This window comes from Equus caballus, chromosome 3 (assembly GCF_041296265.1).
Source record: "Equus caballus isolate H_3958 breed thoroughbred chromosome 3, TB-T2T, whole genome shotgun sequence".
In the NCBI taxonomy this organism is placed as follows: domain Eukaryota; kingdom Metazoa; phylum Chordata; class Mammalia; order Perissodactyla; family Equidae; genus Equus; species Equus caballus.
The window spans coordinates 78,329,353-78,346,438 of NC_091686.1; the positions used below are offsets into that span (position 1 = coordinate 78,329,353).

Consider the following 17,086-nt stretch of genomic DNA (forward strand, 5'->3'; position numbering starts at 1 on the left):
GTAAACAGTGCTAAAAACATGAAAATGACATAGAACCGAAAAAAAACAACAACTCCAAATCATTTCCTGAATCAAACTAGTTCTTATTATGGTTCACTACTAAGACCCTAGCAACTTACCATTCTCTGTCACCTAGAACACTGCAAAGGCCTTGTAACTGATCTCCTGCCTTCTACACTTACCCCGACTGACCCCCAGTCCATTATCCATCCACTAACCAAACTGATATTTACAATGTAAATAGGATGTGTCATTCTTCCATCTTATAACTCTCCAAAATGAAGTGTAAGAAAGACGAAAAAAATCCAAATTTCTTACTGTGGTATTTTAGGACCCTACGTAATTTACACCCTGCCTATCTTTCTAACTTTATATTTTACCCAACTTTGCCTGCCACACTAAATGCTGGTCAAATCGGCCTTTTCAGCCCCAGAAATAAGCCAAATTTGTTTGTGTTTCAGGACTCTTGCAGTTGCTTTTCCCTCAGATCAAGAGCCTTTTTCTTTCTTAACATCTGAGTCTTATCCCAAATCTTACTCCTAAATGGAGCTGAGGTGAGCCTCATTCCCAGATCACTCCACATCCCCTTATCTTGTACTACTTAATTGCAATAACACTATCTGGAATTACTCTATTCAGGAAGTTATTTATAATTGTTTTCATTGTCTGTCTTCCTCAAGTAGATCTAAGTTTCATGAAAGCAGGGATCAACTTTAGTTTATTGCTATATCCCAGTGCCTCAAACAGTTTTGGCAAATAGTAAGTGCTCAATAAATATCTATGCATGAAAGAGTGAAATATTATACTTCTGGACTATATTTTTACACATTATACATAGCTACAAAATGGGAAGAAAACAATGCAAATTTATTCTATAAGTTCATTTGGCATTTAACTTGCTGCCAAGAAGTAGTGTGATCTTGAGGACTCTACCATCTAAGACTGAGACAGATCTGAAAGTGGTTTTATGGAGATTTAGAAAACAGCAGTCAAAAGCCCCACAAAACCCAACCAAGTATGGCTCCCATTACATCTCTAGGTCCCTAACATTCTTTCATGGTTTTCAGAAGTTACTAGTAAGAGGAAGGGTCCTGTTAAATCTATATAATCAAGACAGTATCAAGCCCAGCCCTATTCCTTTCTCTCTAGCCCCTCCTTCTCCACTGAGATTACTAGAACTACACTTCTAACACTGTCACTGGAGGCTTAGTTCCTGACCTCGTAGAGAGCTTTATACAGAGCCCTTGCCTAATATCCTGAGGCTTACCATCACGGTATTCATGACTAGCCCAGGAGGAACATCAGAACTTCCACTTGACTCCTATGAGTGGTTTGGGGGAACTTTAAGCACAGTCATCAGTTCTGTGTCCTGGAATTGGGGTAGAGAATCAAGTGCTTACTGTCCATAGTCAACCACGGGACTAGATATCAGATCAGAAGTCAGGAAGGAGATCCAGGGACAAGGCACCTATGAGTTAAGATCTTGGGCAAGAATTGAACAATTCTCTGACCTGATTCTTATCAGTCTCAGTAGTTTGTTAGCTCTGCTTTGAATACTCTCCCCACCCCTTCCCATTCTTCAATCTTACAATCTTCAATATAATTTATCCTTCAAATCTCAGCTTAAATAGCCTTCCTTTAGGTAGATTTCCCTGATATTCCAGGTTATATCAAGTTCCCACATATGTATTCACAATTTAAAACACTAATTACAATTTCTTATTATAGTAGTTATTCAGTAAGTATCCAATAAACTGAATAAATGAGTGATATAGACAATTAGATAAAAGATTCCATTTCCAACAAAGTATGAAAAAGAATAAAGCTATGCAGGATTTCTTAACCATAGTACTACTGACATTTGGGAGCGAATATTGCTTTGTCGTGGGAAGCTGTCCTGTGCATTACAGAATGTTTAGCAGCTTCCCTGACCTCTACTCACTAGATTCCAGTAGCACACATGCCCCCAACCCCACCTCAATTGTGACAACCAAAAATTGTTTCCAGACATTGCCAAATGGGTTCTAGAGAGCAAAACTGCCTCCAGCTGAGAAGTGCTTGTGTAAGTTGATCAGAATGTAGTGCAAAATTAAGACTTTTCTAGGAGCTACCAGGGTGGGGAAGTCCTCACCTCCAGCAAGTGGGAGAGAGAAAGTGGCACGAGAACACTACACGGCAAAAGGAGGATACGTTCAAAGAACACAAAGTTCATATGTGCTAGGAGGGTTCATACTCAATAAAGAAAGACAGGTTCATCTTTTAGAGTAAGGAGAAATGACTGATGATATATTTAATTTTTTTAAATTAAGACTTTATTTTTAGAGAAGTTTTAGGTTTACAAAAGAAATTGAGTACAGAGTTCTCATATAACACCTCACCCCCTCAAACATCCACACAGAGTTTCCCCTATTATTACATCTTGCATTAGTGTAGTACCTTTGTTATGGTTGATGAACCGATATTGATACATTATTATTAACTAAAGGCTATAGTTTACATTAGGATTCCTTCTATTCCTTTGGGTTGTGCATTCTATGAGTTCCAACAAATGTATAGTGACATTATCCAACATTACAGTATCCTACAGAATAGTTTCACTGCCCTAAAACTCCCCCCTGCTCCACAGGTTCATCCTTCTCCCATTCTCCTGAGTCCCTGGCAACGACTGATCTTTTTATTGTCTCTAAAGTTTTGCCTTTTCAAAAATGTCATATAGTTGGAATCATACCATATGGAATCAGACTGGCTTCTTCACCAGGCAATTTGCATTTAAGTTTGCTCCATGTTTTTTCATGCCTTGATAGCTCATTTCTTTTTATCTGTGAATAATATTTCATTGTCTGGATGTATCACAGTTTGTTTATTCATGCATCCATTAAAGGACACCTTCCAAGTTTTGGCAGTTATGAATAAAGCGTCTATAAAGCTTTGTGTTCAGGTTTTTGTGTGGACATATGTTTTCAACTCATTTCAGTAAATACCAAAGAGGATGACTGCTGGATCATAAGGTAAGAGTACTGTAAAAAAAGAAAAAAAATTGCAAAACTGTCTTCCAAAGTTATATCATTTTCCATTCCTATCAGCAATGAATGAGAGTTCCTGTTGCTCCATATCTTTGTCAACATTTGGTGTTGTCAGTGTTTTGAATTTTTTCACTCTAATAGCTGTGTAGTGGTATCTCCTTTTTTCAATTTACAATTCCCTAACGACAAATGATGCTGAGCATATTTTGATATGCTTATTTCCCAACTGCATGTCTTTGATGAGCTGTTGTTCTGTCTGCTTTTTAACTGGATTATTTGTTTTCTTATTGTTGTATTTTAAGAGTTCTTTGGATTATGAGATGCTAGTCTCTTATAAGATATGTGTTTTGCAGATTTTCTCCCAGATATGACTTCTCTTCATTTCTCTTAACAGTGTCTTTCACAGAGCAGAAATTCTTAATTTTAATGAAGTCCCACTTATCAATGTTTTTCTTTCATAGAGTCTACTTTAGTCATATAAAAAGTCTTCACCAAACTCAAGGTCACCTAGGCTTTATCCTATGTAATCTTCTAAGAGTTTTATAGTTTTGTATTTTACATTTAGGTCTTTGATCCATTTTTCAATTTTTGTGAAAGGTTTAAGGTCTGTTTCTAGTTTCACATATTTTGCATGTGGACACCCAGTTGTGGCAGTACTATTTGTTGAAAAGATTATCCTTTCTCCATCAAATTGCCTTTGCTCCTTTGTGGATGATGAGTTAACTGTATTTGTGTCAATCTATTTCTGGACTCTTTTTTTCTGTTCCACTGATCTTTTGACAAAAAGAATTTGTCTATTCTTTCACCAATACCATACTGCCTTAATTATTATAGCTTTACAGAAAATCTTGAAATTGGGTAGTGTCAGTCTTTCAGCTTTGGTCTTCTCTTTCTAAATTTTTTTTTTTTTTTTTTTTTTTGCTGGGAAAGATTCACCGAGCTAACATCTGTTGCCAATCTTCCATTCTCTTTTCATTTTCTCCCCAAAGCCTCAGTGCATAGTTGTATATTCTAGTTGTAAGTCCTTCTAGTTCTTCTATGTGAGCCACCACCACAGTATGGCTACTGACAGACAACTGGTGTGAGTCTACACCAGGCAACCAAACCCAGAACACAAAAGCAGGGCACGCCGAACTTTAACCACTAGGCCATCAGGTCTGGCTCTCTAAATTTTTAATATTTTATGAACACTAAGATAAATAAGGTAACTAAGTATGAGTACCATGATTTGAAAGTGGCTCTGAGGGCAAAAGCATAGGTTGTGTTATATAGGTTTATAAGAGCACTAACTATGCACAGAGACAATGGAGCCTATCCACCACATTGTTACTTCTTCCCGGACATACAGAAAGATTACTTTTTCCAGGTCTCCTTGTGGTAAGGTTGCAGGCCAGGTGACTGAGTTCTGGATTATGAACCATGGGCAAACCTGGCCATTAAAATACAGCTTCTGGTCTTCCGGCTCTCTTTATACTACCACAGCAACTTCAGAAGCCAGATATTCTAGAAGGAATAACAAAATGGAAGCAACCTGGGTCTGCAAATAATGACTTAGAAAATAGTTCCCAAGAAAGTCACCTGAGATGCACTGGATACAAGCAAGAAATAAATCTTTATAGTGTTAAAACCTTTATTTGTTACTGCAACATAGCCTGCACTATCCTTAATAATATGTTAAAAATATCAGGTTGTTTTTTGATTTGGTTTTTTAGTCAGCATCATTCAGCAGTCAGGATGAGAAACTCAGAAAAAAGGAAGACTTCTTTTACCTAAAGTTGAAATTTGGCACAAAGTAGAATGTCCTTGCCTAAGATCGGGATATCCTTTTTTGTTTCCTCTCTATCAAAATAATACAAGACACCAAGATATTAACTACTCATCTGAAATAACAACCTAGCCTGGAATATACCCATTCCACTCTTTCTAACTACTGTAGAATATGCATAATTTATTTAGAGGCATTAAATTTGTAGGGTCCACAAGCACTCAGTCTGAGGTGATTCAATTATCTTCCCCTGAAGTGGGACAAGTCAAAAGCAGCAGATGAAAGAAAAGGGAACAAAGGAACTCAAAAAAAAAAGAAAAAGAAAAAAAAAAAAGGCGATCTTAGAGGGCATGGAAAAAGGGTTTCTTAGAAAGTAGTAATTGTAATGAGGATGCTCATCATTTTCACATGCTATCTTTATTCCAAAAAAGCTCAAAAGGATTTTGGATTTGATCTTGCAATTTCAATACACGTGTGACTGCTTGAGAAAACTAATAATCCTCACAAAATATTCTCTTTGAAGGCACCAAAGAGCAGAGTGTAATTATGTGTCCCAGTGGATTGAGCACTTGACTACACCCTGGAAGAACCCACGCCCTGGCGAAGAATGGAAAACCAGTATTGTTCTTCACAGAGAGAAAACAGATTCTGCATCTAAGCAGCCATTGTATAAAGTCAGGAGAGACAGCGAAACTATCTGTATATATATCAGAAGCCAATACCATGGGGTTAACATACTAAGAGCTAAGCACTCTACTCCTCTATAAACATAGTCTTTTAAATAATCTTTGAGTGGCTAATCAGAATGAGAGCTGGTCCACTTTATATATTTTTATTTATTAGGTTTTGGCCAGGGGAAGGATAATCTCTACTTTTCTAAGAGCTCTCATATACTGTACATGATCTTAGAAACTGGGCAGCAAGAGAGACTACCTGGAATGTTTTCTAGACTTAACCTTCCCATGACTTTTTGAAATTCAACAAGCAGAAGACCCTTTAGCAGTATATTGCATTCATATCTAATGTTTACAGGTTAAACAGTACATATCCGTTCAGCACACAATTTGTGCCAAGTGCCAAAAAATAACTCAAATCCCAAAATGAGTGAGTCCCTTATACATGGAAAGTTGCTTACAAAGGAGAAAAACATATAAATTAGCATAATTCCTTCTTTCCTCAATATCCTTGGCAGCAGAGAACAAACCCCCTACTGGTAAAAAGCTGCTCCATCTGCCATCCTATTGCAAGAACAGCTCGCTTTCTTGGAAAGATGATCTGTGGGACAACCAAATCCTATCTTTCATTTTTGAGGGATGGAAGATTGCGGTAGTGTCGTTTTTGTGGAGAATGGCCATCTACTTTAGGTCCGTTGGTGAAAATACCTAAAAACCAATACTGTGAACCAGTGAATTATCAGCAACCTACCTTTCTTTTCCTTCTAACCTCTTTAAAACATGAGGTTGTTATTCTTAGCTGGAGACACTACTATGCTATACATGATTTAGTAGGAAAGTTGTGTACATAAGGATGAGATTTTTTTAGTACGATAAATGATCATTGCTACATAGCAATAAGGAAGTATTATGGTGGAAGTAATTGTCTTGTTAATTTTCACACATAGACAATGAGTAGATAAGATGCTAGTAACATACCCCAGTGATTACTCTCCTGCATTTTAATTTGTAGAGGCTTACTAGAGGCAAAAAAAAGAAAGGTGTTAAAATGATTTGACCCAAATCCCCACTGTACAACTGTGGCAGAGCCAAAGTAGGGTTCCAGATGTCCTGACCTCAAATACTGAACCGCGCAGTAGACCAAGCCGTTTCTTAATTTACTGAATTCAAACAGATTTCCAGAAAAGTAACCGACAGATATGATTTCCTTCCTACCTTCATATTTTTCTCCCCTCTGCAAAATCAATTAGAAACAAGCAACATTTAAAGCTTTACATTTTCGTGACTCAAAATAAATTTTGATCTCTTTACTTTGGAGCCACATAATTTGAAACAGTACTCTTTCGTCTACATGTGCAGCAAAAATGTAATTGAAGAACTTGCCAAATGAAAATATATTTTACTTTCTGGTAAAGAAAAGAAAAAGAAAATGGAAAGGCCAAATAGTATCGTTTTCCACCGCATTATCTTTTTAAATAAGACAGTAAACTATAACACTCTCTCATCACCTCAGTAACAATGATTGTGCAAATTCCTATTTCCTCAGCTTCAAGACCTTCAGACTTACAATCTAATGATGACAGGATACTTTCAGAGACCCTTTTAAGACAAAGTAAATCTTCAGAACTATTATTCCATTCAGTTTTACATATGCATTTTAATTTTTCTACTTTATGACTCCATTAATCTCTCATTTTCAACAGCTCCCATTTTTAATTAAAGTACAAGTTTTGCAGACCTTATTTTTATCACTGACTGATGCCTTCCCTAATGGTTTTTATTTTATTGTGAATTTCAAAGGCAGTTACGGTGCCAGGGTGAATTAACACACGAGCAGCAAGCAGATTCAAGTGAATGAACAGGATAAGCACAGTAAGTGCCCCCTTAGGAAGTCTTAAAACACTAAAGTCTGATACTATGTAAACATTTGACTGTCACTCACACTGAAACCTCAAAGGGTATGAAAACCAAAAGCAACACTTAACACAGATTGGGCCCCTTTCTCCCTCCCCCTCTTTTCACTGCCACCCTTCCAAGCAATTGCTGGAGTTCCTCCACCACCCTTCCACTCCCAGGAGCAGCGTTAGAGTGGGAGATCCTCTTCTCTCTCCATCCCGTATTCGTTCCCGCTAAAGGAGAGGAAGAATCCGTAAGAGGCTAGTTTTCAGTGAGACGTACTCAATGTTGGCAAGTTAATGTGTCAGAGTCACTACTTCTACGTGGGGCCCTCCGTGGGATCGTTCACTTTTTCATGGACCTGCATGCCCATAAGCATCCTTTTCTTCCCACTAGAGAGTCACTAGGACCACCTTACACTTGCTCTCAGGGAGATCTTGATTCACCAGCTTCTCCCTCTAAAAATGAGTCGGTGTAAGCATTTCAGGGGGATGTAGTTGGAAACCCTGCTCTTTCACCCAAGCTACATTCCCTAAGTTAGCTACATTCCCTAAGCTAGCTTTGAAAATTCTAAAAACACCAGTTTGATCTTAACTTCCCAATTGGTTCAGAAATGAAACAGAAGAAAGGGTGTGATTAATTTGTATTATTCAACCCATAACCAATGGGACAAAAAATTAAAGTGCTAGTTATCCAGTGTGTGGACTTCAGAACCTACCCTTCGATATAATATCCTATATACTTTAAGAGCACTTTATTGGGGTTTTAAAAAATATCATGTTTACATACAAATGTATCTTTTTTTATCCATATTGTTTTCATACTTTTTGAAACATCTATATTGTTTCCATACTTTCACATTTCATATTCATTAATTGAATATCTGTGATCCATGAATATATTTGTCAAAGAATTAACTCATCAAGAAGAGTTTTCTTTGAAAACCAAAATCAGTAACTTAACAACATTAAAATACAACAAATAAAATAGTTTTATAAAAAGTAGTCTTTAAAGACCCCTGTTTAAATTCCAGCTCCATCGGGCCAGCCCTGTGGGGTAGTGGTTAAGGTCGTGCACTCGAATCAGCAGCTCAGGTTTGCAGGTTCAGATCCTGTGTGCAGACCTACACACCACTCATCAAGCCATGCTGTGGTGGCATCCCACATACAAAATAGAGGAAGACTAGCACAGATATTAGCTCAGCAACAATCTTCCTCAAACAAAAAGAGGAAGATTGGCAACAGATATTAGCTCAGGGCCAATCTTCCTCACCAAAGAAATAAATAAATAAGTTCCAGCTCCATGATTCAGTTGATATGCAAATTTGAGCATGGTACTTAATATTTCTAATCCTTATTTTCCTAATCTGTGAAATAGGATTAAAAATACTACCTCATAAATTTGAATCGGAAGTTGAAAATAGTATGTCAGAATGGTGTCAGACAATTAATAAATGATTGAGATACTTCAGATATTGTCATAACGTGGTAATTTTATCACAAATAACCATTTTTCATTACGATACTTTCAAAGATATGTTTCTGGGCTTACAGTAGTAGAACAACAGTCTTTAAAATTACAGTTCTGGTTTTTCATTCTCACCTTGGCTGCTAATAGTTTGACATTGGGCAAGTCACCTTTTCATTAGAAGCCTCAGTTCCTGCATCTAGAAAATGATGCTCTAGAAACTGCAGAACTTTTGGACACAGGGATTCAATGATGGATATAAAGTAGTTAGCATACAGTAAGCATTACACAAATATTATTTCCCTTCCCTTCTTCCCTGAACCAAAGGAATGAGTTTATTTGTATTCTTTATAGCAGGAGGCTGCCAATGGTAGCTGTAACCTTGGGCTTCATCTGATGTAAAGACAGAATATCTTTGCCCTTTAAAACAAAGTTCTAGAAAATGGTTACACAAGGGGGGTGATGAGGAATGACTGGAAAGACAAAATAGAGAATTTTCACAGGTGATGAGAATGTTCTAAATCTTATTTTAGGTGGTGGTTACACAGTTACATGTAACTGTCCAAAAATCATTGAAGAGAACACTTCAGAAGTGTGCATGTTATTTTACGTTAATTACGTCTCAATTTTTTAAAACCCAGGCTAATCTGAGAGTTAGGAAAGATACTATACATCTTTTTCTTTATGAATTATTTATTATTTATAATTATAGAAAAAAGTTTGAAGTAGTAGGATACATTTAAAAAGTAGGAAATTCACATAGAAATCTAGATGCTCTACTTCTCTTTAAAAAGATCAGAAGATTGGGTAAGACTGAACTCAAATTTCCTCAAGGCAACAACCAATGAAGTTGAGTAAAAGCCAAACTTTTAAGAAGAGAGTGTCCCAGACCCTACCAACTCCAGTGTTTTCTACACCAACAACACATACTTATCTAAACAGAAGCCCCATTGATTTTATAATCCATTCTACAACACCATATGTAACCCAGTTGTTTTGGTGGTTCCAACTTGAACTCTCTTTGGAAGGAGTACAAGACGGTACATAAATTCTGTAATAATATAATACTGTAGAAATTCTAATACATGTGACCTACTACTGAAAGCCCAGATCTAGACTAAACTTCATTTTTTCCAATGAAGATATTCACAATTTAAGTGTTGTAACAAAAATATATCTTCTTTATTATAGACATAAAGTAAAATAGTTGGAAAAAAATCATTTGCAAAATCTGCTGTTTCAAATAATTAATTGCTTCAAATTATTGCTGCAAATAGTTTATACAAGGCACAAGGCTTATGGCTGATAACAAAACACTAGTTGGTTGATTTTGAATAACACAATCTTGTTGGGGAGGCCCTATGGCCAAGTGGTTAAAATTCCACGGGCTCTGCTTCAGTGGCCCTGGTTCATGGTTCAGATCCTGGGCACAGACCTACACTGCTTTGTCACCTATGTTGTGGGGGCGTCCTACATACAAGACAGAGGAGGATTTGCACAGATGTTGGCTCTGGGTGAATCTTCCTCGAGCAAAATGACTAAGATTGGCAACAGCTGTTAGCTCAGGGAAAATCTTCCTCAGCAAAAAAAAAAAAAAATCTTGTCTTCATAACTTAATAATTCAGGGGCTGGCACTGTGGCCGAGTGGTTAAGTTCTCACAGGATATTGCCAGTTCAGATCCTAGGCTTAGACATGGCACTGCTGATCAGGCCATGCTGAGGCAGCATCCCACATAGCACAACTGGAAGGATCTATAACTAGAATATACAACCATGTACTGGGGGGCTTTGGGAAGGAAAAAAACGAGAGAGAAGATTGGCAACAGATGTTAGCTCAGGCACCAATCTTTAAAAACTAATAATAATAATTTAATGCAATCGTCTCATAATTTAACAAGTTATAAATATGATGCAGAACTCTTCTTTCTTTGCCTACATCTTGAGTAGCAGTATCCAAAGACAAAGGATTGTAAGGCAGCCACCAGTGTTGCACTATCTAAATGATTCACTTCCAGGACTGTCAGAATTACTTCAGGTGATGCTTATCTTAAGATGGGAAGGACCTTCCTATCAAAGATCCATAATGCTCTGGGATTTCAGAAAGCATTCACTATACAGTCATCTCTCAGTATCCATGCGGGATTGCTTCCAGGACCCCACCTCGGACTAAAATCCAGAGCTGCTCAAGTCCTTTAGTGGGCCCTCTTTATGCGCGGGTTCGGCATCCGCGGATTCTAACCATAGCACACGTATCCTCCACGGATACAAGGGCCGACTGTACTAGCAACGCTCACTTATGAGATTTAAATCAATGAGAGGACACTCAAGAGAAGTTACACCAAGGCCCTTTGGAGCTTGTTACAACAGATATAATCAGAACCACAGAAACATGTTATTACAAGGAAGCCACACACATACACAACACACACAATTAACTTCTGAAATGAAAATCCGAAAATTATAACAAACACAAGAATAGGAAAGGAATAATAAGCATACAAAAGCTGAAAAACACACACCGTTAAGTGTGAGAATACACAAAGTAAAAAAACCTCTCAGATATAAAACTTGAGAAAGAATTTTTTAAAAGCCCTCCTCACTGCCTGTGCCATTCAGGAGTTCATTTTTCAGCAGCGTGACCCGAAGCCAGGCGGGGTATTTAATCACTTTCCCCAATAACATAAACAAACAAGGTGGAAGTCTCATGATGTGAAATGCACAGAGAGAATTTCATCTACAACAGTACAGTGGGTATTCCCTTCAGAGTTGCACAACTATTGGATTAAAATCAAATGCATTTCACTACGAGATGAGAAACAAGGATTGAATCAATTACCTGAAGGCAAAACCAATCACACAATGAAGTCTTCACCCCTGCAAATGCTGCGGAAGAGCAAGGTAGGAGGGCTACAGCACCAATAGTCTACAATTCTCAGCAGCGGCTACACAAACAACATTGTAGCTCTCATTTACCTGGAGAGTCTGGCGCATCTGTGCACAGCAGCCACAGCTGCTACCCAAGGCAGAGACGGAATGTGTTCACACCCCTGAAACAACAAGCTATCTATTATCATCTCCTAATACTGAACATGACGTCTTGTGAATAGAGCAGAGATTCTGCGTTGTCTTTAAATAAATATATTTCTTTAAATTGTGATTTTTGCAAGGTTTAATATATCTTTTTCTGTCAAATCTATGTTTGATGTAACCACCCAAAATGGAAATGTATTCTTTAGTATTTATTAACCTAAATGAGGGAACCAAACTATACTAGGTGGTCTGTGGAACCATTCATAAAATTCATCACTTATGTTTAAGAACACAGAATCATTTACTATGAAACTCAGAGAAAGAAAGTTGTGCTAACCTTAAAAATCCCGCCACTTGAAATGTAAAATGTATAAAACATCTGATTAATTAGTCTTTATTATAAAAGTGTAAGATTCCAAACAATTTGCCATTTGCAATTTGCCAATCTGCCATTTGATCAAAGAAAATGGCAGATTCAGTCGAATAACAATACTTTTCCAGAAACTGTTTCTGTCATAACTATTTTCAGGTAAGAATCGCAAATAGGATCATTCAACATTAAACTAGCTAGTGAGGAAAAAAAATGAATGCATAAATCCAAATTTATCAGTATCACCTTAATAATTGTCAACACTTAAATAACACTTTTCATGTTCAGGGCACCATTCTAAGCACTTCACATGTACTAAGTCATTAATTTTTAAAAGCTATAAGAGAGACATTACTATTATTCCCAATTTACAGATGATGAAACCGAGTTACAGGAAGATATGGTGGTTTTTCCCCCTAAGACAACATAGCTAGTAAAGACTGAAGCTGGGCTTTCAAAGTAGACATTCTATCTCCTGGAGGCTGAGAATCTAACTACTACATAGTCAGTATCCAAGGTACTCATCCAAAAAGCACGTGTTTGGTATGCTAACTCCAGAAACAAGAGTCATAAATTTGGAGAGTCACATGAGTTGATATTATAAAACGATCCAGCTTATTTTAAAGTTTATTAGAACTTACTAAGGAATGGGATTCTTTGTAAGTCATCCTAAAAATTTCTGCAGTAGTACAGCAAATTTTCCAATAATTAAAAAAAAGATATACTAGAATCCCTTCTTTGAATTTAGCCACTTTGTTAGACTTCATTTTCATATTCATTAATTCACTAATATTTTGGAGGTACCAAGTTGGTCCATATTACATGTAACAGCATATTGCTAGCTTCTGGGAGTAGATTTTAGTTTTTGAAAAGTCAAAATATACTTTGAGCCAAGCTGGTGAATGAAGTGACAGAAAGAAATAGTTCATATAGTCTTTGGCAAAACTGTGGGACTTACTTTCTTATCCGTTACTGGTTATAAACACAATTCCAAAGAGAAGTTTCAAAAATGATTCAGCAAGATTCTCATCACAGGAATGTGTACAGTTTTCCAAAATAACTACTTTAAAAGATTGCCTTATTTGCATTAACTGCACTAATTTTGGCAGTCTGCTTTTTAAATTCACATTACCTTGCAGTTATATCTCATAATCTAACATGAATAATGAGTTAGGATTTTGTTTTGTGGGTATTTTTTAAACATTAATATGCATAATAATATATATTAGCAGGTTTTGAACCTGAATAATAAAAACTTCACAAAACTTTAGAGGTGAAATTCACAGGAATTTTTTTCAGCACTAGGCAAAACAAAAAGAAGAAGAGAGAAAGCGAAAGGTTGTTCAAGGAACAGTAAACAATGCTGGGTTCCACAAACTGTTCAACCTTTAACACAAAATTCCCAATAGCCATTTGTTAGATAAGAACACACAAGGAGGGCCCTTAAAGTTCCATGCACTCCACTTCAGCGGCCCAGGTTCATGGGTTTGGATCTCATCTCAGGTGCAGACCTATTCTACTCAGCAGCCATGCTGGGGAGGCATCCCACACACAAAGCAGAGAAAGAATGGCAGAGATGTTAGCTCAGGGCTGATCTTCCTCAAGAGAAAAATAAAAGAGGAGGATTAGCAACAGATGTTAGCTTGGGGCAAATCTTCCCCACACAAAACAAAACGAAAACAAAAAAAAACACGCATACACACAAGGACAGGACAGATTTGAACCATTTGCTTCAAAATCTCCACTAGTGGTCTTCACTTCACCATCTTGAACTCTGCAAATTCTCACTCCCCAAGCAAACCAGTGCCCCTATGCATCGTCTTCATCTTACTGTTCCCTCGTCTCTTTCCCTCATCATTCTCACCCTACTATTATCCATCATCACCCTTTTAATAAAGTCCAAGGTACTCCTACTCTAGGAAACAAAGATTCATCCAATCTAGTCTCAGGCAGGCTTCTGCCAATTTTTTCCTCTCACTTTATGTCTGCAATAATACAATGTACTTTTGACTCTCATCTACCTTAAAGAATACTCCTTAGAACATGGATTATGATATAAGCTTATACCGTAATCTAAGAGTCAAGTCAAGATAATTATTCTCCAGTGTTTGAAGTTTAATAGATACCTTCAAACTAATTTCAAGGCATTTATTACTTGCCTTTTCCAATCCTGATCTGTAAGTTTCTAAAGGTCAAATTCTGGACTTTCCTTCTTAAAAAAAAAAAAGAAAGAAAACCAACTCTAGCAATAAACACTAAACAAATTCATTATACAATGTTGCTGAACTATTCATAGATTAAATATTTTTTCACATTTTTGTTACTGTTATTTCAGATGTGTCCTCATCAACAGACAAATTGAGATTTGTTCTTATTCTTAATATTCAAACAAATCTCTTTTTCTCTACCAAAATTGGCTTCTTTGGCTATTTCACCACTAGGGGAGTAAAAGGAGGCAAAGCATCAAAAAAAGTTATCTGTTGGCCCTTTTGGGGGAAAGAGAAATTTTTACACCAGTTAAGATGGTTTTAAGTGAATTTAAAATATTGACACAAGATTGGCAGCTGCTCACATTCTGCCTGAAAGGTTCACTCCTGGCAGGAACTCCCAGCAGCTGCTCGCTTGAAACGTGAGAAAACATTTGGACAGTTCGGCTAGCCTGATTTTCCCCTTAAAATCTGTTTGGCAAAACTTCCTGGCAGTTAATGTAATCCCGTGAAAAGGCTTTTTAAAAAAGTGTTCCCATCTCCTCATAAAACTCGTTTTGCCAGTACAGACAATATTTTTAAAAGTTATATTTTAAACTCACAATCTGTTTATTTTTGGCTAATATTTTTCTTCATTTAGCCAATACAAATGTAAAATGGATGGCAAGGTATGTTTTTATAATAAAAGGATCAAATGGCCCATAGCGAAATATTTTTAAGAGATTACCAGTATCCTCTTGCAAAGTTAATTTTTTTACACCAAATTAAGATTAGAACAGAGACCACAATCTGCAGCTTTATCAGTCAATTCAAAATCTTTATGAAGAAACTACTTCAACAATGCTAGGATTTAGAGAACTCATTCTTAAGCATTAGGGCAAATTTGCAGGAAGAGTCAAACTCTTTAACTTGGTCCTGCAACATTCACATAGTGAAAATGAGCAAGAGCCATCTCATTCATCCATGCACTCTGCATAAAATAACCACTGCCCAGGGATGTGTAATTTGTGTAGTCAACTTCTATAATAATTTTCTGAGCACTTCCTTTCCTTAATGGGTGTTCCTCTCTCACTTTAACTGCTTTCCTCTCATTCACTTTCAAGTATGTCATGGCCTCTGTAGTGCTACCCCTTATCTAAGGCAGAGCAATCTAAAGGATATTGATTTATGATGGCTATGTAATTTACACAGTCTGCAATTTTCTTGTATGATTTATTCAAAAAATAGATTGTACATTAAGCTTGGCATTCATTAAGCTGGCCCATTCCAGTTTCATATTAATTCTGTATCAGATTTGTTTGGAAGATTTATGCGTTTAGAGCATGCAGAATTGTTTGGAATATTTTAAAGTATTTGCAAAATCATAGTAACCCTTTAGAAACATTTGCATTGAAACACTGAATGAAGGCCATGATGCCAATAACCTGGGGTTACATGGAAGTAAGATAACTGGCATTATAAATGAGAATGAGTTCTCAGTGAACGTGACTTTTAAGAAGTTGTTAAATTTCAACTAAGTTCTTTCTTTCATTAAATTAAATATTAGAAAATTGTGAGAACTATCCATGATTAATAAGTGTAAGCTAAATATGTTCTTAAACCTATAAAAAATCCACTCTTCAGCACATTGCTATGCTTGTCTAAAAAAGAAAACTGGACCCCAATATTTGATGATAAATAAGACAGTAAGTGAAAATTCAAAAGGTAAAAATAAAAATAATAATAAAGGATGCCACATACATTTTCTACTGTAAACACCAAAATTTTCTTGGTGATCTTTTAAGAAAGCATCTCTATTACTTTGGATTTACTAATGAACAGTGAACTGTTAACTATTAAGCTTTTGTCAATAAACATAAATGAGAAAATATACAACACAAATCTTTAAAGAGAGTTATCTAGGTCCTTAACAATAGCACTCACACATATCAGAGAGGGGAAAAAAAAATGAATCTTCAGATCATCTGACATATGCACCTTTTTTTCTTTTAACCAAAACTGAATTTTTTCATAGAAAGCCCTTTATTTCTTCAAGTTTATACTGACTCCAAAAGTAACACATCTTTTCAAAGAAGTAAAGCGTTCAGCAGAAGGTGGCAACATTGTACATAGATTGATGCCTCTAATTCCATATGTTACTCAAAAGCAAATTGCTAGCAAACTGATAATCTGAGTTAGCATTTACATCTCATTTCCTTTATTTTTAGAATAAGAAGGAAATTAAGTAAGGATACTGACAAAAATATGGGCTTTCATTTAAGACATTAGTAGAGAAGAACATGATCAAGGACATTTAAAATAATAAGAACCCGACATTACAAAAATGACTTTTAAGAAGGTGTGTCCCTGACACAGCCTCACTACCATGCTATATAAATTAATATTATATTTAAGGTTTGATTGTAATATATGAAGTGTTATTTCAACGATATGCCATTGAATGCCAGAACTGACACATCACAGAAAAGAGGGGGGAAAAGATGAGGAAGGTGGGCAGGATGGAAGAAAGATAGAGGGGAACACTCAAGTTGTAATTTAAAATAATTATTTTCCAATTTAATCACAAATATATCACATATTCAAAAGCAAGCTAAATGTTCAATATGTAATGTCCTTATTATCTCTAATGTAGAAAAGTGGACTCGTGATATTTG

General features: G+C 36.3%; 1 protein-coding gene across 50 annotated transcripts in view; it reads right to left on the reverse strand.

Annotated features, from left to right (window-relative positions):
• Positions 1–17,086, reverse strand: part of ADGRL3 (adhesion G protein-coupled receptor L3) — an 801,265-nt gene that overhangs the window by 689,967 nt on the left and 94,212 nt on the right. The gene's annotated exons all lie outside the window — the stretch shown is intronic.